Genomic DNA, 27,043 nt, shown 5'->3' on the forward strand with positions numbered 1-27,043 from the left:
TCCTGATTTTCTGGAGCCCGCATTCCACCCACAGTTCTCAAGGGTGGGAGTTTCCGCCCCGCTCACCCGCCTGGCACACGCGTGTGCCCACTGCTGTACACAAGGAGATGGGACTGAGAGGGAGGGAGGAAGACGGCACCACAGTGCTGACTTTGTAGTTCAGCACATCTCACGCGGTCCTCGCACTCCTGGTGTGTGAGTGTCGATCCACCTCAAGCTCAAGGGAATGATAGGGAGAGGTAAGAGTGGGTCCATAGGGATGACAGGTGACTGAATGTCTGCCATCAGCTCTGTACTGTGGGTTCAGGGTTTCACAGAAGGTAAGAACAATTCTTAAAAACACAGCATTAAGTATATTTTCATATAGCATTGGCTGTGGTATATTTTAGTACCAATCAACTTATTGCTGACTTAAATGTAATTGTCAGTAGATCCTTCTTTGGACGGTGTGTGAAGTTACAATATGCAGTGATGACTTCAGATTTCCTAGCACCGTAACTGTGACATGATTATCTGCTTTCTTTTTATAACATTGTATAAAATGCACCTCTCATTTGGCTTGGTTCCTGCAGGTGCATTTATAATAATTCTGTGACTACTTGCAGTGTTCCTGCCCTGAGAGTAAACTGCTTGGTGCTTTTTCCTGTCTTATATTTCTCTGTGGAACTGATTATCCTCTCAAATTGGGGTGAAACATTCTTACTTCCTCTGAGGCTTCTCATAGCACTGCTTTAAAGAGGTCATCACACCGAGAAAAGCAGAGCTGGGTATTCTGCCTGGAAGTTGGGGTGCACCATGAGAAACCACGGGATGGAAGAATTCACAGGGAAGCCCCTGAAATCTCTTTGGGTTCTGTTCTATCTGCCACTTAAAGTTGGCAGCTGTGACACTGAAAGTCTTTCTATGTATGTGAACTGCATCTCTCTGTGAAGGTGTGTGAGCCTGCAGGCATCTATATTATTTTACTATGGTTATCTGTTGTAATGGTAAGCACTCTTTCTAGGCTTTGATCACCAACAATGCTCTTGCATTTGCTCAAGAAGTTGGCAAAAGCGTGCATTTTTAATCACAAATTCTAGATTCCCTGCTGGAGAGGAGCCTCATGTTCACTAATGTGCTCTTCCTTAGAAATCTGTCTGTACAGAGGCCAACAAGTCAGCAGGCCCTGTATGATAATGAAGGAACAAAGGGCATGGGGCATTTACAACCTGAGCGCCTCCTCCCCTTGCTGTGAGCTCCTTCACACCGGAGCTGAGAGTGCATTGTGTGTCCAGGAGCCAGCACATAGTTAGAGGGCTACAGCTGTTTACCTGCAGGCACACTGGGGCATCCATTGCCTGAGCTCCAGCCACGAGTTAGCCTCTACTGTCTAGGTCACTCAGGACAGCTTTGTTACACTGGGCTCTCAGTTCTGTGGCATGGCCAGCCTGCTGGGGCTGTGAGTGCAGAAACCACTCCAAGCCTCTAGAGGAAAGAACACCCTGCAAGGTAAATTCAGAAGCCAGGGAAATATTTTTATATTTGTAGGCATTCTGTGGATTGTAGAGTAGTCAGAAAGATTTTCATTTACTTAGCCAGACATAGTGGCATTGCTTGTAATCCCAGCTCTCTGGGAGGCTGAGGCAGGAGGATCCCAAGTAATAGTCCAGCCTGGGCAACTTAGAAACTTACTGGAGATGTAGTTTAGTGCAAAGGTCCTGGGTTCAGTCTGTAGTAATGCCTCCTCCCCTCAAACAAAAGATTCTCTGTTGTTTGAAGAATGAAACAAAAGGGGACAGGTCTTGGAATTAGATGTGGAATTGATTCCTGACTCTGTCACTTCTAGTTATTTGACCTTGGCCAAGTGTCTTCTTTCTAAGCCTTGTTTTCCTCCTCTGTGAACTGCAGGGGCTGAACTAGATCAATGGGTCCCAAACATGCCCATACCCCAGTATTGCCAGGGATGACTGTGCAATATCTAGATGCCTGATCCCTGCTCCCAAACACGGGAACCAGAATCTCTAAGTGGGGCCAGGCACCTGTATTCATTCTATTGTAGCAAAATACACATAACACAAAACTGACCATTTTTCCCATTTTCAGGTGTACAGTTTTGGGGCAGTAAGTGCATTCACGATATCATATGGTTATTGATACTACTATTGATTTTGACAACTTGTTCACCACTCTAAACTGAACTTCTGGCCCCATTATGCAATAGCTCCTCATCCCTTCCTCCCTCAAGACTGGGTCACTCGATTCTACTCACAGTTTCTGTGAGTTTGTCTATGCTAGGAACTCACGTAAGTAGATTTGTATTATTTTCCCTTTTGTGTCTGGTTTATTTTACGTAGCACAATGTTTGCAAGGTTTTCCCATGTTGTGGTGTGTATTACAATTTCATTCCATAAAAGCTGAATAACAGGCCACTGCAGGCATCAACACCTTTCATTTTTCCATTCCTGCACCGATGGCATTTGGGTCATTCCTCCTGGTCATCTGTATCAAGGGGTCCCTTATGTGGCAGTGACAGTCACGCTGCTTGAGGGCCACTGGACTGTGTGCCACCCTCGTTATGTTTTTGTAGATCAGGTTTAGAGAAGGAAGATCAGATAGGTCATCATCTGAAAAGATGTGTTATTCGGATCATGTATTTTCATCTAAGTGTGTGGAAGAAACAGGACCCTGATGCCAGTGAAATACCTTGAACTTTAACCAAATGTTCGTAGTCTTCTGTTTGGATAAAAGATTTCATGGCACTGATGGCAGTTGATGTTAAAATAAATACAGGTGTACACTCTATTCAAAATGTTTGGGGCCAGAAAAGTTACAAATTTCAGATTTTTTCAGATTGTGCACTATTTGCATATATATGAGACATCCTGAAGACAGGATCCAAGTTTAATCACAAAATCATTTCTGTTTCTTATGCATCTTCCGTGCAAAGGAGGAAGGGAATTATCTACAGTATTCCTGATGATTTTGTGCATGAAACAAAGCTCGCTGTGTGGAAATTTTCACTTGTGGCGCCAAGTCAGTGCTCACAGTGTGAGGTTTTGAGGCTTTTTGGAGTTTGTGTTTTCCTAGTGGCCACGCTCTGTCTGCAGTTCTGTGCACACAGGAAGGCAGGGTGCTCACCTTCCTAGCTCCATGATCAGGGAGAGCACAGGGTGAGCTTAAAACCCACAGCGTGGGAGTCACTGTACTACAGAGTCAGAACTACACCAGCAAGGCTTCACTGTAGAGAGCTGGTTATTAAGCACAAGCAGCACAACACTGACAATATGCCAGGTGTTCAGGGTTTTCTTCCAATGTCACTAACACAAAAAGTACAGCTTCAAAAGAGAAGCCTTTGTTCACAAGTGAAAATCCAGAAGCCAGTGGTTCTGTGAGGCTCGGGAAGCTCCGGTGACCCTGGCCTGCTCCAGGTAGATGGCCCCTCCACTCTGTGTGGATGTGGCCTGGATGCTGCCTGTGATACTTTCTCCTTGTCCCTCTCCCGCTGTGGTCACATGCATGGGTCAAAAGCTGCTTTGCTTGCCATGCACAGGGCAATGTTTTCTGTGCTCCTGCCCACAGCTGAAGGTCTGTATCATTTTGTCCTCTCTCTAGAGTGGGCGGCTTTTCTTTTTTAATATCCTTGTGTTTCACATGTAACAGAAGCCTCTGGGATTTGCCAGCCTGAGGTCAGAGGGATCCATATAGGGAGGACCTCGTGGAGGACCATATAGGGTTGTTGGGCCATTTAATCAGATGCCCCATCTGCTGGCCACAACTTCTGAGAAAAGAGTCCAGGGGAATGAGAGGGGAGATAAGAAAGAAAAGATGGGCTGCAGGAATCTGTGTGTTTCTAGTTGCCAGGGAGGCCCTTAGACCTTGGACCCCAGGTGCTTTCGCATGTTGGGTCACACTTGGCAGATGCAGGCAGACCAACCTGATTTCCCCATATGGACAACTTTTAAGTGGCATGTGTCTCACTTTCTTATCACTTAGACATAATAAACACCCACAAGTTAAATGAGGAGAGATTTATTTTGGCTCACAGTTTGTAGAGGTTTTAGTCCATAGTTGGCTGACTCCAGGGCAGGGCAGCATAGCAGAGGAGCATGGGGACAGAGAATTACCCATGGCATGGCAGTAGGAAGGAGAGAGAGATCGAGGGGACAGAGAGGGAGATAGACCCTTCCAGGCCACTCCCACAGTGACCCACTTCCTCCAACCAGGCTTCACCTCCCAAATCACATTTAGCTATAAACTCACCTTGGACTAATCCACTGCTGAATATCACACCCCATGGTACAGTCACCTCTCAAAGTCCCAGGTATGAGTGCATGGGGCTTTGGGGAGACATCCAGATGTAAACCACACAGTGTAAAAAAAGATGGACCCACAGGGGTATTGTTCAGATATAGGCAAGCTTATCCCAAAATTTACATAAAAGACAATGGACCTGGAATATCTGGTACAATGCTGAAAAATAAGAATAAAGTGGAAGAAAGTAGTCTACAAACAATACAGCTACAGTAGTAAAGACAGTGTGGCTTAGGCAGAGGGATGGACACAGATCAACAGAAGAGAAGGACACCCACAGAGATGTACCCAACTGATTTTTAACAGAGGTGCAGAAGCAATTCCATGGAAAAAGGGTAGGCTGTTTAGCACACAGTGCTGGAGGATTCGATCTCCATATGCACAAAAATAAGCCTGACAGAACTTTATGTATCTTATACAAATTAAGTAAAAATCTATCACAATCTTAAGTGTGAAGTGTAAAATTGTAAAATGTATAGAGAAATCATGTAGAAGAAGATATGTGGGAACAAGGTTTGAGCAAAAAGTTCTCAGACTGACACCAACAGCATTAGCCATAGAAAAGGAAAATCGATAACTTGGACCTATCTCTATAATGCACACCTGCTCTTTGGAAAAGTTTGTGAACAAAACAAAGAAATCTAATCAGAAAATGGACATATAAGTTACTTGCAAGATTTACCTATTATAAATTGTCCTGCCATCTGTAAGGATCATGTAATATGATAACTTCAACTCTTTTGGGAAATGCCTTACAGGGGAATAGCTGGGTCAAATAGAATTTCTAGTTTTAGTTTTTTGAGGAACTTCCATATTGTATTCCATAATGTTTATACTAGTTTACATCTCTCCCAACAATGTAGAAGGTTCGTTTTTTTTCCCTGAAGCCTTGCCAGCATTTCTCCTCATCTAATTATTATATGATGGCTATTCTTTCTGGAGTAAGATAAAATCTCAGTGTTGTTTTGATTTGCATTTTTCTAGTGACCAGAGGTGGTGAACATTTTTTTTTTTTTCATGTGTGTACGACCATTTGTATTTCTTCTGAGAAGGGTCTGTTCATTTCAGTTGCCAGTTTTCTGATTGAGTCTTTTATTTTGGGGAATTTTTGGGGGGGAATCTTTTATACAGTCCATATATTAGTCCTCTGAGGAATAGCTGGCAAATGTTTTTTCCTGTTCTGTGGTTGTCACTTTACTCTGTTGGTTGTTTCTTTTGCCATGCAGAAGCTTTTTGATTGGCTATGATCCCATTTATTGATTCTTAGTATTATTCTTTATGCAATTGTGTTCTGTTCAGAAAGTCCTTGCTTATGACTGTGTCTTCAAGCATTTTACCAATTTTATCTTCCAACAGATTATTTCTTTTTTAATATTTAGATCTTTGATCCACTTTTATTTTAGTTTAGTGCATGGTGAGACATATGGGCCTTCATTCAGTCTCCTGAATGTGTGAAGCCAGTTTTCCCATCAGCATTTGTTAAAGAGGCTATCTTTTCTACAGTTTAAGTTTTTGACCCTTTTGTCAAAGATCAGATAGCTGAATGCTGTGAAGTTGTTTCTGCATTCTCTATTCTGTTCCATTGAGTCACATGGCTATTTTTTTTTTTATTTGTTTGCTTTTTGCCAGTACCATGCTGTTTTTATCAGTGTATTTTTGTAGTGTAATTTGAAGTCTGTGATTGTGATGCCTCCTGCCATCTCTTGTTGCCCAGGATTGCCTTTGTTATTTTAGGTTCTTTCTAGTTCCATATGAATTTTAGGACTGTTTTCTCTAGTTTTGTGGGAACACTGTTGGTATTTTGACTAGGATTGTGTTAAATCTATGTATCAGGTTTAGAAGTATGGCTATTTCAACTATATTGTTCTGCTATTCAGGAATAGGAACTATCTATTTTTTGTTGTCCTGTTTGATCTCCTTTTTTCCGAGTATTATAGTTTTCATTGTAGAGGTTTTTCACTCCCTTAGGTTAATTCCTAAGTATTTAATTTTTCTTGATGTGAAAGGCATTGTTTTGCTAATTTCTTTCTCATTGATTTAAATATTGGCGTACAGAAATGCTATTGATTTTCATGTGTTGACTTGTATGCTGCTGAATTTTATCAGTTCTAGCAGTATTTTGGTGGGATATTCTGGGTCTTCTGTGTAGAGGATCATGTTATCTGCAAAAAGTGATAATTTGACTACTTCTTTTCCTATACATGTCCCCTTTATTGCTTTGTTTTGGTAGATTGCTCTCGTTAATGTATTGATAACTCCATTGAACAGTCCTGGGGTAGCATATATCCTTGTCAGGTTCCTACTTTTAGAGGGAATGCTTTCAGTTTCTCCTTTAATATGATGTCAGCCATTGGTTTGTCATAAATGGTTTTTATGAGATTGAGATAAAAGCCTTGTATACCTATTATCTACTTTATCATGAACAGATGTTTAATTTTGTCAAAAGCTCTTTTTTGTATGCACTGAGATGATTTTTGCCCTTGGTTATACTTTTGTGGTGTATTACATTTATTGATTTGCATAGGTTGAAACATTCCTGCATTCCTTGGGTAAATCCTATTTGGTCATGGTGTATGATCTTTCTGATGATTTGTTGCATTCTGTTGCCAGGATCTTGTTGAGGATTTTAGCTTTTGTGTTCATTAGAGAGATTGGTCTGTAGTTGTCTCTTTTAATTGGGTTCTGGAATCTGGTTTTGGAATCAGGGTAATTCTAGCTTCCAGAAATGACTTTTTTTTTTTTAATTTACTGTTTAATGTATTTTAATAGCAAATTTACAGGAACAGCACAGAAAGACAGACAACATTAAAAACATGTACTAGCATGTAAGACAACTCAGTGAGAAAATTATAGTGACTGGATAGAATCTACTGTATGATAAAAATGCTACAAACACTGTTTAGTTGCTATCAATAAGAAATTTACTTGTTTTCTAAAAATCCAAACAAATGGATTTAGTAGATTTTTTAGACTGTTCCACCCAACATCATCAGAATACATATTCTCTTCAGCTGCACATGGAATGCTTTCTAAAATAGATCATATACTAGCCCACAGAACACTCTTAAGTAAATGCAAAGGAATTGAAATTATCCTATGCATAATATCTGACCATAGTGCAATGAAATTAGAAATTAATGGTAAAAGAAACCACAAAACTCCATAAACACATGTAAATTAAATAATACCCTCCTAAACAAACAATGGGTCACAGATGAAATAAAGGAAGAAATTAAACAATATCTACAACTAAATGAGAATACAGACACAAAATACTGGAACTTATGGGACCCAATGAAAGCTGTCCTAAGAGGGAAATTTACAGCAGAGAATTCTCACATTAGGAAAACAGAACAAGCACAAATAAACAATCTAATGTTACACCTCAAGCATCTAGAAAAAGAAGAGCAAGATAAACCCAAAACCCATAGAATGGAAGAAATTATAATGATCAGAGCAGAAATTAGCACAATGGAAAACAAGAAAACAATACAAAGAATTAATGAATCGAAGAGTTAGTTTTTTGAGAAAATAAATAAAATTGATAAACCCTTAGCCACCCTTATCAAAAAAAGGACAGAAAGACTAATTCATGCATCAAGGAATGATAAGGGTGAAGTCACTACAGATCCTGTGGAAATTCAGAAGATCATCAATACCTACTTCAAAAACTTTTACTCTCATAGGATGGAAAACACAGAAGAAATGGACAGATTCCTAGATACATATGAATTATCAAAGCTGAATCAAGCATATATAAAAATTCTGAATAACTCAATATCAGTTAATGAGATTGAGAATGTAATTAAAAAATTAACAGCAAAGAAAAACTCAGGTCCTGATGGATTCACCACTGAATTCTATCAGAAATTTAGAGAAGATCCAATACAAATAATCTTTAAACTCTTTAATGAAATTGAAAGGAGAGCAATACTCCCAAAAGCTTTCCTAGAGGTAAGTATTACCCTGATACCAAAACCAGAGAAAGATACAACCAAGAAAGAGAACTGCAGACCAAACTCCCTAATGAACACAGATGCAAAAATCCTTGATAAGACACTTGAAAACAGAATTCAACAAATCATCAAGAAGATTATACACCATGACCAGGTGGAATATATCCTAGGAATACAGGGATGGTTCAACATATGCAAATCAATAAATGTAATACACCATATCAACAGAGCCAGAGACGAAAGTCACATGATCATCTCAATAGATGCAGAAAAACCTTTTGATAAAGTCCATCACTCATTCTTGATAAAAACCCTACAGAAAATTGCAATAGGTGGTCTGAGGTGGTCTTCATCTTAATCTGATAAAAGCCATCTCTGACAAACCAATGGCCAAAATCATACTAAATGGACAAAAATTAAAAGCTTTCCCTCTAAAATCAAGAACAAGACAAGGATGTCCACTATCACCACTCCTTTTCAACACAGTTCTGGAAACATTAACCAGAGCAATTAGAAAAGAGGGAGAATTTAAAGGTATAAGAATAGGGAAGAAAGAAGTGAAATTATCATTATTTGCAGATGACATGATACTCTACATAGAAGACCCCAAAAATTCCACTGAAAGACTCTTGGAGTTAATAACCAAATTCAGTTATGTGGCTGGATACAAAGTCAGTACTCAAAAAGCAATAGCATTCTTGCAGGCAAACAACAAGCTTATGAGAGAGAAATTAGGGAAACCACACCCTTCACAATAGCATCCAAAAAAATGAAATATTTTAGCAGTCAGTATAACAAAGGAAGTAAAACATTTATATATTGAAAACTACAGTACTCTCAAAAAGGAGATTGGAGAAGATATCAGAAAATGGAAAAATATCCCTTGCTCATGGATAGGAAGAACCAATATAATAAAATGGCCATACTTCCAAAATTGTTATACAGATTTAATGTGATCCTGATCAAAATACCATGAGCACATCTCACAGAAATAGAGAAAATACTCATAAAATTCATCTACATCCACAAGAGACCAAGAATAGCAAAGACAATCCTCTGCAACAAAGACAAGTCAGGAAGCATCACAACCCCTGACTTGAAATTATACTACAAAGCTACTGTGATAAAATCAGCATGGTACTGGCAAAAAAATAGACCTGAAGAGCAGTGGAAAAGATTAGAAGATGCAGACACAACTACAAACACACTCAGCCACCTTATGTTTGACAAAGTGGTCAAACATGTTCACTGGAAGAAAGATAGCCTCTTTAATAAGTGGTGCTGGAAAACTGACTCTCTGCATGCTGAAGATTAAAACTAGACCCGTGTCTATCACCATGCACAAAAGTCAAAATGGATCAAAGATTTAAATATTAAAGCAGAAACACTATATCTACTGGAAGAGAAAGTAGGTGGAGATCTTGAAGGCATAGGGGTAGGTACAGTCTTGATGAACAAAACCCAAACTGCATGGGAAACACTTCAAAGAATCAACTGGTAAATGGATGCAACTAGAGTCCACATTCATAAGTGAAATAAATCAGACCTGATTTATGTGTGTAAACACCATATTATCTTCCTAGTGTAAGAATGAAAGAGTACATAAAATTGAAAGGTACAGTAGATACTGTGAAAGAGAAAAAAACTGCTTAATATGAAAGAACTGAGATAAGGGAAAGAGGAAAAGAAAGAAGGAAAAGAAATATATATATATATATATATATATATATACACACAAACACACACATATATACACAAGATAGCTAAGATAATTGTACTACTAATTTCTATTGGTTTATTCAAAGAACTAGTTAATGTTTAATTGTTTGATCAGTCTTGCATACCTATATTTGAGCAACTACTTTGAAGATACAGTAAGTAATACAACAACCGTTTTTGATTTCCTATCATTTTGTTTTGAAATTCTGTATTATTTTTATTGCTTTTGTGTTGCTTTTTTGTCTTTGTCTTTATTATTTTGTATTTGTTTTCTTCTCTCTAAAGTGAAAAAAATTAAAAAAATAAAAAGTCTGAATGCTATCATTGTCCAGAAAAATATAACTGATTTTTATTTATAATTGTTATAGAGTTGAAGTGCTAAAACTTGTTCACTGGAACATTTTGACATGCATTAATGCTTTACAATCCCACATGCATATTAAAAATTCACACACAAATGAAAATGGGAAAACTGCCAATTCCTGATTTCTATCCCCTGTTTTCCACTTGCAGTCGTGTACTTAGGTACCTTCTGACCCCATGAAAAAAAATATCTAACATTACAAAGTACCAATAACAGGAAGAGGAGAAAAAAGATTTTTTGAGAATGAAACGTTTCCCACCGTAGTTGGCTCTTAAGCCTTTTTTCATGTATGTAGCATGCTAGGTGGATATCTTTTGGCATAATTTTTACTCGTTTGACATAAAAGGCAAACAATTTGGTATTTTCAAACAGGCCAGTCAGATAGGCCTCACTTGCTTCCTGCAAAGCACAGACAGCCGCACTCTGGAAGTACCGATCTGTTTTGAAGTCCTGAGCAATTTCTAAACCAGACGCTTGAAAAGGAGTTTGTAAATCAGTTCAGTGGACTTCTGATAATGTCTAATTTCATGGAGTACCACAGTTCCAGGCCTGTAACAATGAGGTGTTTTTACCCTTCCAGTAGAGGGCACACTCTTAAGAGCAGCTTTTGTGGCAGTTGTTTCCTGGGTGCTTTATTACCAGTAGATTTGGAGGCAGTCTGCTTAGTACAAGCCATGGTACAAGGACCTTCTTACCAACTTCTCCTTTGGCTGGAGCTCAGCAGATGAGACATAGTGCTGGCATTAGAGAGTGAGGGCAGCACGGTGGTGACTGTAAACATAATTCCAGAAATGACTTTGGGAGTACAATTTCCCTTTCAATTCCATGAAATAGTTTGAGAAGTATGGTATTAGATCTTCCTTAAAGTTCTTGTAGAAATTAGCATTGAATCCATTGGAATGTGGGCTTTTCTTAGTTGGTTTTTCTTTTCATTTCTTCAATTTCATTGCCTGTGTCAGCTTACCCAGGACTTTTATGTTTTCTTGGTTCAGTTTTGGTAGTTCATATGTATCTAGGAATCTATTCATTTCTTCTGAATTCTCCAGTTTATTAGAGTAAACATTTACAAAGTAGTTACTAATAATTTCTGAATTTCAGCAGAGTCTGATGTGATTTTGCCTTTTTCATTTCCAATTCCATTGTTTTGGGTCTCTCCTTTTATGGCCAGTTTGGCAATGGGTTTGTCTATTTTGTTTATTCTTTCGAAGAACCACGTCTTTGATTCATTGATTCTTTGTATTGATATTTTAATCTCAATTTCATTAATTTCTGCTCTTCTGATCTTTATAATTTCCATCCTTGAGCTAGCTTTGGATTTGGATTCTTTTTGTTTTTCTAGGACCTTGAGGTATATGATTAGATTATTTATCTGGTCTTGCTTTGTTTTTTTTTTAATGTGGACATTCACAGCTATAAATTTCCCTCTTAGAACTACCTTCATAAGTTCCTTAGGTTCTAGTATGTTGTATTGGCACTATCATTTGATTCTAGGAACTAATTCTTCCTTTGATTTCTTCTGTGCCCCATTGATTATCCAGTGAGTATTGCTTGGTTTCCATGTTTGAATAATTTCTGCAGTTTCTTTTGCCATTGATATCTAGTTTCAATGCATTATGATCTGATAATATGCATGGCATAATTTCAGTTCTTTTTCATTTACTTAAGCATGCTTTATAGGCTAGCTTGTGATCTATTGTAGATAAAGTCCCATGTACTGCTGAAAAAATAAGTATTCTGTTGTTTCTGGATGGAACAGTGTGTAGATATTTATTAAGTCCATTTGTTCGAAGGTTTGATGAAACTCTTCTTACCTTCTTACCTTGTTAACTTTAGTTGATCTGTTTATTTGTCACAGTGGGGTATTAAAGTTCCTCATTATAATTCTGTTAGTGTCTGTCTGTTTTTTTAATGTCTAGTAGTATTTATTTTATGAGGTTGAGCATGCTAGTGTTTGGTGCATTTATGTTTATAATTGTTATCTCTTCCTGTTGAATTGTTCCTTAATCAATATGCAGTGACATTCTTTGCCTCATCTGTTCAGTTTTGGGTGAAATACACTTTGTCTGAAATTAGGATAGCTACTTGTGTTTTTTTTTTTTTTTCTGGATTCCCATTGCATGGAATATTGTTTTCCATCCTTTTATTTTTAATCCATAAATTTGTATTAAATTTCTTGTATACTATGTATCATTGAGTTTCCTGCCTTGATCTGTTCTGTCAATCTGTGCATCTTGATTGGGGAATTGAGACCATCTACACTGAGAGTTACTACTGACAGTTATTGACTTATTCCTATAATTGCATTATTTTACTGTTACTGATTTCCTCTTTGTTTTACTCCTTTCTGCTTAACTGCTCACTTTGCCTGGTATACTCATTCTATTGATTTGGGGGCATTATTGGCTTCATTTTCTCTTTCTAGAATATCCTTGAAAATTTTGTATAGTGCTGTTTTGGTCTTCATTAATTTGTTGAGGTGTTCTTTTTTGTGGAAAGACCTTATTTCTCCATATATCTGGAAAGAAGTTTTACAGGCTCTGTAAGTCTGGGTTGGAAGGTATTATCTTTTAGGACTTAAAATATTGTACTCTAAGCTCTTTTGGCCTTTAAGGTTTGTATTGAGAAGTCTTTGTAGTTCTAAGGGGTTTTCCTTTACATGTAATCTGTTACTTTTCCCTAATAGCTTTCAAGATTCTGTCCCTGTTTTGGACTTCCGGGGTGTTGACTATTATGTGAGTGGAGAGGTTGTTTTTTGACCATGGCAATTTGGGATTCTATGTACCTCATTTAACTGTATGTGCATTTCTTTCCCTATATTTGGAAAGTTTTCTGCAATTATTTCTGTAGATAGGTTTTTTAATGCCATTTGTACTGTCTTGTGGCTTTTCCCTTATTACAATTAATCTTAGATTCGATTTCTTTGTGTCATCTAGCAGATGTTGGATTCATTATTCATGTTGTCTCATTTTTAAGGTATCTCTGAATAATTGATCTTGGGAAGCATCCCTGTCTTGTGATTCTGATATTCTGCCTTTACACTGGACATTTCTGTTGCCCATACTTTCAATATAGTTTTAATAACCTGGATTTCCATTGGAACCTTTTCATGGACTCTAACTCTTTACTAAATTGATCATTTATTTTATTTTCTCATTTTGTTTAGTTTAGCTTCCTTTTTATTAGTATCTTCTCTAAATTCCCTAATTGTTTTATTATATTCAGTATGCACAGTGATACCTCAGTTGTTGAACAGCTCCGAGTTTAAACTTTCCACTACTTGAACAACAAATTTAAAACACAGTCTGCTTGGTATTGCTAACTTTACTTGATAGTCGAACCAAGAATCCAATTTGAAAAAGCCTGTACTGGCCGAGAGTGAGACACATGCTATGTATCCCAGTAGATACAGAGGCGTGCTACTACAGTGTAAGCACTGCTCTCACCAAGACAACATATAGTGCTTGTGTTTGTGTGCTAAAATATTCATCATTGTGATTTTTGTCGTGCTTTGTTTCACAAAATATTATAACCATGTCTCCAAGGAAAGTAACACCACCAGTAAAGCTAAGAGGAAAACCATGAGAACCACAATAGAGTTAAAGAAAGAAATAACTGTGAAATTTGTTAAGTCCTGGATAAATGAATTTATAAGTATAATTTTTGGACCTCAGAATCAATTATTTGTTTTTTTATTCTTATGAGAAAAATGTATTCAGCTCTTGAACTTCTTCATGTTCAAACACAAATTTGGAGCAATTGAGTTCGACAACTGAATTATCACTGTATTTTTATCTTCTGTGAGCCCACTGAGCATCTTACTGATCTGCTTTTTAGTCTTCTCTTTTATTTCAAATAATGTGGCTGTGTGGCTTTTGCTATCCTCCCACTCAGTTAGCTTTGCAGGAGTTGGGAGTTTGGGAGCATTTTGTTGTCTTGTCTTCTCACGCTTCTATTGTTTTTATTTGTTTGTTTGTGTGTGTGTGTGTGTGTGTGTGTGTGTGTGTGTGTGTGTGCTTACAGGAATTTATAGTGGGAAGACAGTATTGCTAGTGTGAAGATCTCTTTGTTGGTCTGTTTTTCACTGAAACACTCTGAGAATGGCTAACTTTTGTCTTTTGTCTTTTGTCTTTTGTCTTTTGTCTTTACCTCCTTCTCAGGATCTGACAACTTCTGTTGGGAGGGGATGATGCTCTGTAATTGGCTCAGCACCCAGTTTTTTGAGAATGAACTACACAAAAGTAATCTAGGTATTGGCATACATAATAATCCTATTAACAGCAATGATTATGTGACCTTAGCAATATCAAAGTAAGTCAGCAACAATGATATTGGTATTGACTTACCATAAGAATAAGTAATGCATTATCCTTAACCATAGAAATTAATCTATGATTACATTATAAACACTAAGAGAAACTAAATATTGAGGTATAGCAAATATCTACTTATGCAACAACTCTACCTCCCCTAATGATATAAAAGAATTAAACAGTAATAACATGGAGTTAACTAAAAATTAATAAAGCTTTATGGTTACACTACTAAAGATATAGGGGATTAGGAATGGGAGCAGTAATCCAAGAAGAAAATTTTTAAAAATTAATGGAATTGAAAAGGAGGAAAGAAAAGTGAGACAAAGGATCCTATTACAGAGTAGGATATGTATAGAACTGGGTGAAGGTAACAGAAAAAAAAATAAGAATAGAAGATAAAAAATGGAGAAAACTAATATGGAGAATTAAAAAAGAAAATAATTAAAAGGAAAAACCTCATGAAATATTTTTTAAAAAGAACAAAGGAAAATTCCCCAAACCTCAATAAAACAATGAAGAAGAAAGATGAAAGGAAAAAGAAAAGAAAGTGAATCCAAAGCTAGAAAAACAAAATTTTCTCCATAGTTTTGAATGAGTGGTTTCTTTCTAGGATCTACAATTTTGCAAGTCTTGATCTTCTCCACTTAGTCTTATGGCTTATGGGTTTGTGAGGTGCCCTCCACTTTCCAGAGTCCATCTGCTTACACCAGGCTGTGGCAACGCCCAAAGCTAAACATGTCCTTGCTCACATTAGTAGATAAAGAGCACCATGACATCTCAGATCTGTGCTGGATATAGGCAGCAGGGCAAAGTTTTAAATACTTATTGCCAGCACTTTCAGACCCAGTGTTTTCTGAGCACAACTTAGCCAGTCTGGCTTCTCACCATGGGGGCCAGGCCTGTATCTGTCCTGGTCCGATTTCAAACTTCTCAGGGAATTGCCTTCCAGCCTACTGTGTGTCTGCATCTGTTTCCCATGGTTGTCTCTTACCCAGTCACTGCAGGAGGATTTAGTTAGGAACTCTGAGTTGAAGTTGTTTTTTAGTTGTTCTGAATCCAGATTTAAGTAACCCCTTTTCAGAATGGCCCCCAGTTATACATTCTCCAGCTGGTACTCATGCTGGAACCCCTCTCTGTCTCTTGCCTGCCATGTGGGAAGAGTCCCCTCAGAGCAAAACCCAGCCTTGCTTTTGCAATTCACACCAACCATGGACTCCTTTTGAAGCCTATGCTACTAGCCCAGTCTGCCTCAGTTTCTCCCTGGATCTCCCAGTCATAGGCACTTACTGTTGTAGTCGGGGTTTACAAGGGCATGGATTTAATGCAGGACATACACTTTATGGGATTATTTTACAATGATAATCCAAAGAGTCAAATGTAGAAGAGTGCAGGAAATCTGTCCAAACACTAGAATATGACTGAAGGCCTGAATCCCATGGCAGTGTCCTGTGTGAGTCCCACTGAAGACCTAGAGCCCATGGCAATGTCTCATGCAAGTCTGTAACAACAGTCTGCACTGGAAAGGCCCAAAGCTCAAAGGTGGAAGCTAGAAAGTATGATCCAACTAGGACGTGAAGGATCTGTGCTAGCACACTGAGGGATCTGCACTGGAGCCAGGAGGCAATGCTCAAGTAATCACCAGAGCTCCCCTGAAAAGTATCACAGCCATCCCCAGTGACAGTGAGGACCCAATCTCTTTTGATGATGAGAATAGCTGAGTTCATATTAGGAAAACCAGTGCAACAAGCTTCTCCAGGAGAATTAACAGCACACCATCTTCCCCTCCAGTTCTCCTTTTTATGCTGTTGACAGGCATCCTCAGGTGGGCCTTCTACACCCACAACCGTGCTGATTCAGTTCAGCAGGGTGTTACAAGTTGACCATTAGTTAATCCACCCCACTTACCTTGTTTCTTTGGAACCAGGTCTCCCTCCTTGTCGCCTATGAGCTGGGAAGGGAGACTAGACTGTTTTATTCTTTTCTCTATATTTTACTCCATCTCTCCAAGATCTCTGAGCTTTAAATTTTCTTATTAGTTCCTTCTTGTTACCTGGTGATCTATTTCTCCTTTTTTCTTTGCCAAGTTGTTATTTTCCAGTGTCTAAATTCAAGATCTTGGAGAGGCTAAATTTTGCTGTTGATTATCACTTTGTCTCTTCTCCTTCAACTTGGAAAAGTCTTATATACAAGTGATGAAAATTTCAAATGGTTCCTTTGCTCTGGAAATCACTGTCATTTGCTTAAAAAATTAAACATACATTTACTGTGTGATCCAGTAATTATGTCCTTAAGCAATTCTCCCAGTAAACCAAAACCTGTGTTCACACCAACTTGTATACAAATATTCATGGTTTCTTTATCTGTAAAAAGCAAAATCTTGGAAACAATTCTGATGTCATTCAGTGGGTGGATAGTTAAACAATCCATGGTACATCTCTCCTAAGGAAAGGTGCTCTCAAGTAAAAAGGAACAAGCTATTTATCTATGCAAAACTTTGTACTCGAAAGGATTATTTGGGGAGAAAAGAGTAGATTTCAGAGGCTACATATACTGTACTGTGTGATTCCTTCAATAGATCATTCTTGAATATCAAAATTATAGACATGGAGAGTTGATCAGTGGTTCCCAAGGGTCATAGATACAAACAAGAAGCAGAGTAAGAGCGGCTATGCATGAAAGACCTAGGAAATCTCATAGTGCTGATACTGTTCTCTAAGTTGTTACTTATAAGAATCTACACATGATAGAACTGAGTAGAAACACACACACTCAGTCATTCACATATATGTGTATGTAGACTTGATCTGTGTATTTCACCAGTGCCAATTTCCTGGTTTAGATATTGTGTCATGGTTATATGAGATGTCAGTTCTGGAATAGTTTGGATAAATTTGCATGAATCATCCTTGTACATTTATTTGCACCTTTGATGAATATGTAATTAGTTTAAAATTAAAAAATGAAAGAATGGATAATAATGGAATATTCCTGACAATTTTTTTTTTCACTGAATCTTGAACACCCTATTTAATCAATGGTAAAGATTGTTTCCTATAATGTGCTTCCCAAAGTATCCAGATCACACAGGGGAATCCACTCATTGTTTTTTTTTTTTTCGGGGGGTAGTTTCTGATATCAGGAATCAAACTCATGACCTTGCGCTTGCCAGGCAGGCACTGTGCCACTGAGCTAAAGCTCCAGCCCCTCCACTCATTGTTTATACAATGTTATTTCATATGTCTGTTGTATGGAATTCAGTCCTTGTTTATGCTAGTGAGAGAGATACTCACAGATGTCTTTGCATTTAGTGAAAGAGGATCCCATTTATGATTTTTTATCTGTGTCTGTCATCATTTATCCTATGAGGTTACCACTTATTTTGCTGTCTTCAAAAAATTTTATTCTTTTGTTTGCTATTATACCTTCCAAACAAACACATTCCTGTTTTTAAAATACCCATGAGTCGACCTTAGATATATGAATTTGATCCTTTGGCCTCTCATTATTTGTTGTTTCCTGATGTTAAAGGCAGTGTGATTAGTGGCCAAATGCACAAGCATTTAGAGCAAAGCTTAAACATAAATCCACAAAAATCAATTTTTTGAGACAGGATGTCACTACTCAGTTCAGGCTGTCCTTGGACTCATTATATCACCCAGGCCGGCCTCAGAACTCCAGGTGATCCTCCTACCTCACTTGTGTGCCATCAGGCCTGGCTATAGTTTTTGCCATGTCAGTCATAAAGCCTGCATTTCTCCATGTAATACTGGCTTCCACTTGCCACTGGAACATCATTTTAAAGAATCATTGAAAGGTAATTTGTCATCTGCCCTGGATCATTCTTTTCACTATGAAAACTAGACCTTTCTAAGTTGAGTCTGTGTGCCTGGAAGAACTCGGGTATTTCGTGGGTTTTGGAGTAAGACAAAGAGTGGCTCTGTGATGCAGATAGTTATTTCACTTTTTCAACCTTTTTGTACTGTGGTGCTTTTTATGAGAATAAAGTTTAATCCCAGGTGAAAACTCCAAGTATAACCCCTCACCTACAATAATTCTGCAAGGATTTTAAGTTTTTTCTCTTCTTTCTCTGTTTTGTGCTGGAAGATTTTTGACATAATATTTTTCCAAAACACTTTTGGCAACTCATCTTTGGAAGTATTCTTTGGTGACATTTTTTTGACCTACATTAGAAAACCAATCTGATGATGTCACAGGAGTTTCTCCTCATTGTCACCCTTTTTCTCTCACATCTTTACTCATGTAGGCTTAGCAGTTCCTCCCCCTTTGCCTATGAGAAGTTATGGGTTCTGGCTGCTGGATAGTGGTTGACTCAGCCCAAGGAGGGAAGAGTCCTTAGCACATCCAAATGTGTTTGTAGTCAGAGCAGTCAGGGGCAGGAATGGTGGGGCTCATGTATGACAAGGACTGCAGGTGCTTTTCTGTCTTAATGCATCACACATTCCCTCAATGTTATTAATTGTAATAAAAGCTCAAAAGTGTGTTTCACTGAATAGCAGCCCAAGTTATTTGTGGCTCATAGTCTGTTATCATCTTACTATCAATGCTAGATATTGAATGTACTATAATGCCATCAAGTTATGAGACTACAGGCGATGATTTCATCATTTCAGTCTCTGATAAATACAAACATCATAAATACAATTCAGTCAAGTTAAGGATTTGTGTCCCTTTATGTAGGAGAAGTGAGTTGAATTTGCAAGTGACTTATTGCACTCATCTGATGTTTCTATGTATTTGGTGTTTTATTCATAAAATCATCAGAAATAAGAAAATTGCTTCCTTCCATTTCTTATTCCATTATCAATTTCTTTATTATGATTGTACAGTATATGTAATTCCTAATTGGAAACAAGGCACAGAAGTTGCAAAGAATATGTGGCGAGGGGCATACGCTTCTTTAAGAACTCAGTTCAGGACTCTGATTCCTTCTCTTGGGATTGAGCAGATGGTTTGACTGTAAAATTCCCACTTTAGCCAAAAATCATCCGGATCACCTGCAGAATTCATGGTAGGCACAGATGTGAAGAGTAATAAGAGCTTGTTTCAAATGAGCTATTAAGCACATAACTGAAACCCATGAGTGCCTGGCCAGATTTTATGTTCATCCCTCCTGATTATACTTCCATATAGTTTCAGAGAATATTATCTAAAAAGCGGTTCCTTAAAATTGTATCATACTGGGGCAATTTGGGCCTCACCTTCAAGTCCTGCAAATAAATAGGGCCCCTATCTGGTGGCCAGGAAGCAGCAGGAGGAAATGGCAGGCCTGTCTGCCCTCTTTCCTTTTGCCATACTGCATGAATGGGCTTGAGACACCCTAAGTTTGGTTTAATTTAAGTAAATATGATGGAATGCTTCTTAAAAATAAAAACACAAAGCAAGAATAATCCAGTAGTTTGGAGGACCAAGTGAGCTTGGGGAAGAAAAGGCACCAAAATGAAAGTTAACTTACCTGAAAGCTTTTCTGGAGGTAAAGTTGCTTGGATCCATGTGTTCAACAAAAGACAGAAGATCAGAGAATGGCATCTTCTCTGTGTTCTACTTCTGTAGTTTCAGCAGTAGCTGTTAATTGACGTTTATTATTTACTACCAGTGAAATTGAATAAGTTCTCTTCACAAACAAGTGAGGAGACAATTTATTAATATGTAATAATGTTAATAAAACAATTTATTAACATTGAATAAGTTCTCCTCACAAACAAGTATTTTAAAGGGGGTAGAAATTTACATTGTGTGTGGAGAAAGACCATAGAATCACACCCTTATGGAGTCATTTCAAAGGTGCTTCGCAGAGGCTATGACCTTGAACTGGGTCTTCAAGGACATGTAAAAGGTAGGTATTGTTCAAGAGAGTAAGTTTCACTGGGGTGGTGGATAGCTGCAGTAGTCAGCTTTCCATTGCGGGAACACAGTACCCAGCACCCCCAATTTAAAGTGACAAGGGTTTAACTTGGTTCATAGTTTCAGGGGATTCAGTCCATGATTTCCTGGATCCAAGGCAACAACATCCTGGTAAAAAGGACAGGCAGAGCAAAGATGCTTAGTTCATGGAAGCTAAGAAGCAGAGCAGGACATAATGCCAGAAAGAAAGGGGTGAGAGAACATATGTAGTACCTAAGGCCATGCCTCCACAGCCCACTGAGACACACCCAGGTGTGTGCTCCATCGGTTCCCCTCATGGATTTCAAAATTAGTCAAGTTGACATAATCAAGCTCAATTGTCACAATAGCCTTTCTACGGAATCCAGGTAATCTTGACTGGGGGCATAGGCATGTGTCCAGTGGTGTGTGAATGCATAGTGAAAGTAACCCAGGGATGACAGTGGAGTCATAGGAGTGAAGGAGAGAACTCAGACTGCAGGGTGGGGCCATACTGTGAGCTTTGGGTGCAGGTGTTAAATTACTGATAACTGTTAGATTCAGTTCTGTGCTCTTAGGCTTATATTAACCTGAAAAATGAGGTGATTTAGATTAAAGGAGTGAAACTAATTATAGCTAAAGCTTGTTAGAAAGCCAGTGCCTTTTTTATAGTCTCGAGTTTTAACAATTATTGTAATAACAGGGTGATGAACATGTGTGGTCTTCACTCTCCCTTAGGATAATGTGGCCACTGAAACAGGTTACAACTAATAAGAAAAATGAGTCTTATTGCTTAACTCTGGCTTTAATTAATTCCTGTCCTTCACATCTCCACTGCCACGTGCTTTCTGATTAGATTGGTCACCTGGGCAGAGCTACTCTACACGTCTGTATGCTGTAATAGTACTATGAATTCTTTCTCTCATAAAAGAGCAAATGTGTGAAAAAGGAAAGTGTCACAGTCCAGGTCATTTTTGGGTTATTTCAGATGTCATGAGGAACCACTGGTCTCTACAGGATGGTGTAGATCGGGGCATCCCAACCTTGATACTTTGGGCGAGTTCACTCTCAGGTGCACTTTGAAGGCTGCTTGGTTGTGTCCCAGATTCTACACACTGGATGCCTGCAGCATCCTTTACCTCCTAGTTGTGACAACCAAAAATGTCTTTTAAGGTTGTCAGAAGGCCCCTGGGTCAGGGCAGGGTGGAGGCAAAATCACCCTTGGTTAAGAATTTCTGGTTTGAGTCTATTGTAGTGATTTTATCAGAAAATAACCTTTCCCTCCTGCGGCAGGACTGATGGCTTCATTGAAGCTGTGGACTTCAACAGCTCTTCATCATCAGAAGAGAAGTAATGAATGGTGATGATTTTTCTTGCAGAAAGTTTATTTAAATATGCTTAAAGAAGCAGGACATCTGCTTTACTGGTTGCTACGTGTTTACCTAACTGCACTTCCTCTACTCCCTGCTTTTACTCTTGCATTTAGTTAGTAGGTTTGCTACCACTTAATTTTATACAGACAGTGTTAGCCATATTCCTAAACCACTGAGTCCTAAATGCAAAGTCATGTGACCAGTTTAGAGCTGGATGCAAACGTGTGGGTTTCACATGGAACCTGGATTCTAATGTTCTTTTCACAGCTGATTCCTTCTAATTTGTAACAGCTACATTAGCCTTTCTGTGAAAAATTTTTCATCTGGGAAATGAAGAAAAGAAGCTGTAATATCTGTAAACTTGCCCTAGTTCTAAATATCACAGCTGTAACAATTTTTATTATTTCTTTGGGCTGTTCTCCTTTCTGATGGAATATCCTCTGGTTTGATGACTTTCAGAATGTGTGCTGCAGAGTCCCCAGTGGTCTATGGACCATGATGCAAGTCTGTAACAAAATAAGTGCCAAGAACAAATATTAGAAACTTTAAACATAATTCAATAAGGTGTTCTATGTCTATTGCATATGATAAGAAAAAAGTGAACTTATATTCTATGTAGACTTAAATTCAGTTTTTAAGGAAGTCATTTTTATTTTTAAAAAGTATTGATTTGCTTTGGACTGGAAAAAGGAAAACAAAACAAATAGCTCTTTCACTGGAGGTGATCTAAGAAGCAATGTCTGCATATATGATGGAAAATTTTCTCTGCCTCTTTCTACTTTGGCCAACAGAGATGTTATATTTTGCTTCTGTGGCTTAATTAAGAAAGGGGCAAGATATTACTTGCTTACCCTATTAGCAGATTGAAGTTGGTGAAAAATAGAATTTATTATAAAAATATACCATACAGAAAATAAGACGTCATTAATTTCTGGAGTAATATAAAGTTCTCTGCATCCTCACATAGCTTGAATTAATGTCTTACACAAGGATAATATGTTTGTTTCAGAACATCAACACAACAAGTGGTGAAAATATGCCACCTTTGATCATCTTATTCCCTCAAATTTTCCATGTATGAAAATCTCCTGTAATGCCTAGTGTTCTGATGCTGCAGACACCAGTGAGTTTGGTGAAGAAAGCAAAAGTGTGTTACATTTGCTGAAGAGATTTCCACAGATGTTTTCAAGCCTATTTAGGCATTCAATTCAGCTATCATTGGGAAAATCCATTCTCTGAACTCAGGTGTTGGGGACTGACCTGTGCACAGGGCAATGAAGCAATGGAGACTTTTCTTTACCTAGTAAAATAAAGTAGAGGAACAAGGCTTCCAACAGATAATGATGGGAAGCATCAAACACTATTGGTTCCATGCACTGTGGACTACTTTTCCCTAGACTTTATCCTGTGTAGATTGGAAGGACCCAAGGATCCTGAGCTGCTCCCAGGGGTCCTCACATGTGACCTGGTGTTGCTCATAAGGTTTTTTTTTTTTTTTTAACTACATTTCCTCTTCCTAAGCAAAAAGGCAGGATCTTTCACTGCCTTATTAGTAGTAAAAAAAAAATCATCCTTTCTTTAAGTTTTAAAAACCAGATGGTGAAAATATATAACCTATTTGGAAAATCCACTTGTAGACTTGGCAGTCATTTCACCTTCACTTGGACTTAACATGAATTTGATTTGGTTTTCTGATTTCTCCGCCTCCATCTTTTGGAACAAGTTATTTATGACCTGAGTGAGTCTGTGTCAGTGGATCAAACATGCATTGGGCACATCGACTGGAAGTGTGTTTGCAGGGTAAGATTTATGCTAGCCCAAATTGTTTTATATTGATTTTTCTTGTTGAAAATTTCATTTTTTGCTTGGCATATGCATTTGTAGTGTGCTAAAGGTTCATGTGGTCCAACAGTTTGCCTGTGTAACACTTCATGAAAAGGAAATTAAAAAGTGTACAGTGAAAACATTTCCCTAATATGTTTCCAATCAGCTGTGCATGTTAGTAATTCAATTTGTAGAACAGGAGAGCAGAGTGTTACTGAGTACTCTGCAGTTATTCATCATTCCTGGGGAACTCACATCCAAGACTTGAAAAGTTTTATCTCACACAGACAGTGGCTCTTCAAAGATCTCACACAGGCATAGAATTTGCAGTCAACTCTATTTTAATTTCTGCTTTTATTTGTACCATACTTTAACAAAATATCTATTGAACATTTCCAAAGTCCTTGATTATTGTGCTTGTGTGCATTGAGGGTTGTGCTGCAGTGGTATCTGAAAGAACTCATGGAAGTTGAGTCTTTTCTGTGTCTCAGACAAAAAAAGTCTATGTGAACTGAGGTTGCTTCACTTACTAGAAGTGTATCATTGTTGCAATGAGGCAGCTCTTTAATTTCTGCATGGTCCCCACTGTGCAGTTTCTTCTGTAATTATTGGATTAAGCACTTCAGGCTCTTATTGATAAATCTCTCTGCCCAGTGGACCCCTTAAGATACAGTGACTCTTAAGGATAATGACTGCTTCTTCCCAGAAAGTGGAACCCAAAGTATGGAGGGTGTTATTTGTACAGAGTGAATCAGAACTGAGGCCATGTTCTTTACACCATTATTTCCTTTTTTTTTTTTTTTTTTTTTTTTTTTTTGGTTTTTCTCCGGTACCGGGAACCAAACTCATGACCTTGCACTTGCCAGGCAGGCGCTTTGCTGCTGAGCTAAATCTCCAGCCCCCACCATTATTTCCTTGACTCATTTCCAAGGACTTAACTGTCTTGTTCCCTCTTTTGAGGATTACTGGCCTTTAACTTCTGTTTTTGCCAATGAGTAAGTAGGACTTTTGTTACACTGACAAGTTATAATTCAGGCATTGGTAATTTCTGATTTGTTTACTTTGTTAACTAGGAGTAAAGCATAAGTGAAATGGGTAGTCATTGCTCTTAGAACTGGTAAGACTTGAAAGGTTTTATCTCATACAGACAGTAGCTCTTCAAGGGTCTCAGACAGGCATAGAATTTGCAGTTAATTCTTCTCTTTTAATTTCTGCATTTATATCCTACCATCGTTTAACACTTCCTTCTTGATCTTCAGTGATTTTGAGTTTATTTAGTTTCCTGTGAGATCCCCTTTCATAGTGCTGAATTGGTTCTGATACATTTTACCCTTTGATAAGTGCAAACGAAAGTCATGGTCTTAGATATTTTGGCTAAGAGAGATCATGTTGCACTGTGTGATGATGGCTGCATACAGGATGAAAAAAATTATTGGTGACATGACTTAGTTGAATCTCAGAAGTAGAGAGTGACTGCTTATGCTCAGGAGGGAGAGCCAGCAGCAAGCTGAGACCTCTGTAGTAGTTTCTTTATATCAAGTCAAGGACATGAGAACAAAGAAATAGAAGAAAATATTTGTGTAAGAGTTTTGGCCAAGGGATAGGGAGGGAGCAGGATGATTTGTAACATGGCATCATGACACATGCCCATCCAGTCTAGGCAAGCATACCAGAGGCTATAGGAGGAACTGGGCAAAGAAAACATTTTCCAAAAATCCCCCTCCCCTTTTTGAGACAGGGTCTCACTATGTAGGACAGTCTGGCCTTGAACTCACTAGTGTACCAGATTGGCCTTGGACTCATGGCAGTCCTCCTGCCTCAGCCCCCTCAGTGCTGGGATTACAGGCGTGTGCTACCACATGCTGCTGTATAACCTGCTTTTAACCTGCTGACTGTTGTCCTACAGATCTGCTCTAAACTTAACCCATTTATTCCAAGAGTCCAGAACTGTTATCCAGAGAGCCCCTACTTTCACATTCACTTCAAATACTCCTTTGAGCAGTGTTTCCCCATAATTCCCTCTTTTTGTTTTATAATATAGATTTGGCAAAGGTGAGAGAGTACAGAGTAGAGGGGTATGGGTTTGGTGCAGGAACGTCATGGTTTCTGCAAGAGGATCCTTTGGAACAGCATGCTGAGTGCTCTTAGAACTGCAAGAAAGAGCAGAAAAAAGATTATTCTAATAGCTTTAAGAATCCAAATGCAGAGGGGAGACCAGAAAACCAGTGTTTGTGATTGATCCAATAGGCAGTATCATCAAGATGATCCAGTAATGTGAGCCTCGATGTGAAGTTTATGAAGTTGGGGCTGAAGCCAGCCTAGGAGATTAGTAATATATCAGTCCAGAGTTGTATGAAGGACATTATGGTGAAGGTGTTGGACCTCCTCCCAAGACTGAGAATGATTAAAAGGAATAGGAGTAATGCACATTGAGTGATACACAGCTTCAGAACTAGGTCAACTGTGTGTCCGTAGGACTTATTGATATTCGCTAAGTCAGTTAACAGATGCCTCAAGGGTACCAAGTCTTTGTAGAATTTCTTTAAAAATAGCTATTTAAGTCAGTAATTCTGAGGTAACATTTTAGAAATAGCCATTCATGATTTGAGCAGTTTGGATAGAACAAGTCAGAACAGTTTGGATAGAATGAATATAGTAGCAGCTAAGGCAGTAGCCATGGTTAGTTACAATCAAAATGCCTAGGAAAGCCAGGCATATTGGTGCACACTTGTAATCCCAGCACTTGGGAGGCTGAGGCAGGAGGATTGTTTGGAGTTCTAGGCCAGCCTGAGTTATGTAGCGAGTTCAAGGCTAGCCTGAACTACATGGCAAGACCCTGTCTCCAAAAAAAAAAAAAAATCCTAGAAAGTGACTTTTTCTGATCTTCATGCACTGAGGTGACTTGTTCAAGGGCTAAATTTCCCATCTACTTTTGAGTGAGATTGGTGGGGAGCCATGCTTCAGCTTACTGAGTATCATAATGTGTATAATATTTAGTTGAGAAATAATATTTGCATCACAAGGAGTTAAACAGGTGGCATTACAGGGGAAGGAGATATTAAGAGCTTTAAAGGGTCGCTAACAATGATTACGGACATATTTATTTTTTTCTTTTTATTTTAAAGAGAAAAGAACAACAACAAAGTAACAAAAACAAAGACAAAAACAAAACAATACAAAAATTGTAAAAACGATACAGAATTTTGAAACAATGTAATAAGAAATCAGTAATAGTTGTTGTATTACTTACTATTATCTTCAAAGTAGTTGCTCCGATTACCAGATACAGGTGTGCAAGATTGATCAAACAATTAAACATTAACT

The 27,043-nt window shown here is 38.2% G+C and overlaps 1 protein-coding gene and 1 pseudogene across 1 annotated transcript in view; one reads left to right on the plus strand and one right to left on the minus strand.

Annotated features, from left to right (window-relative positions):
• LOC102004870 (BMP-binding endothelial regulator protein) overlaps nucleotides 1–27,043 on the plus strand; it is a gene marked incomplete at its 5' end in the record, with an annotated part of 243,075 nt that overhangs the window by 37,708 nt on the left and 178,324 nt on the right.
• Nucleotides 1,855–11,005, minus strand: LOC106147560 (annotated as a pseudogene).

Source organism: Chinchilla lanigera, unplaced genomic scaffold (assembly GCF_000276665.1).
Source record: "Chinchilla lanigera isolate Chin_1 unplaced genomic scaffold, ChiLan1.0 scaffold00181, whole genome shotgun sequence".
Lineage (NCBI taxonomy): Eukaryota > Metazoa > Chordata > Mammalia > Rodentia > Chinchillidae > Chinchilla > Chinchilla lanigera.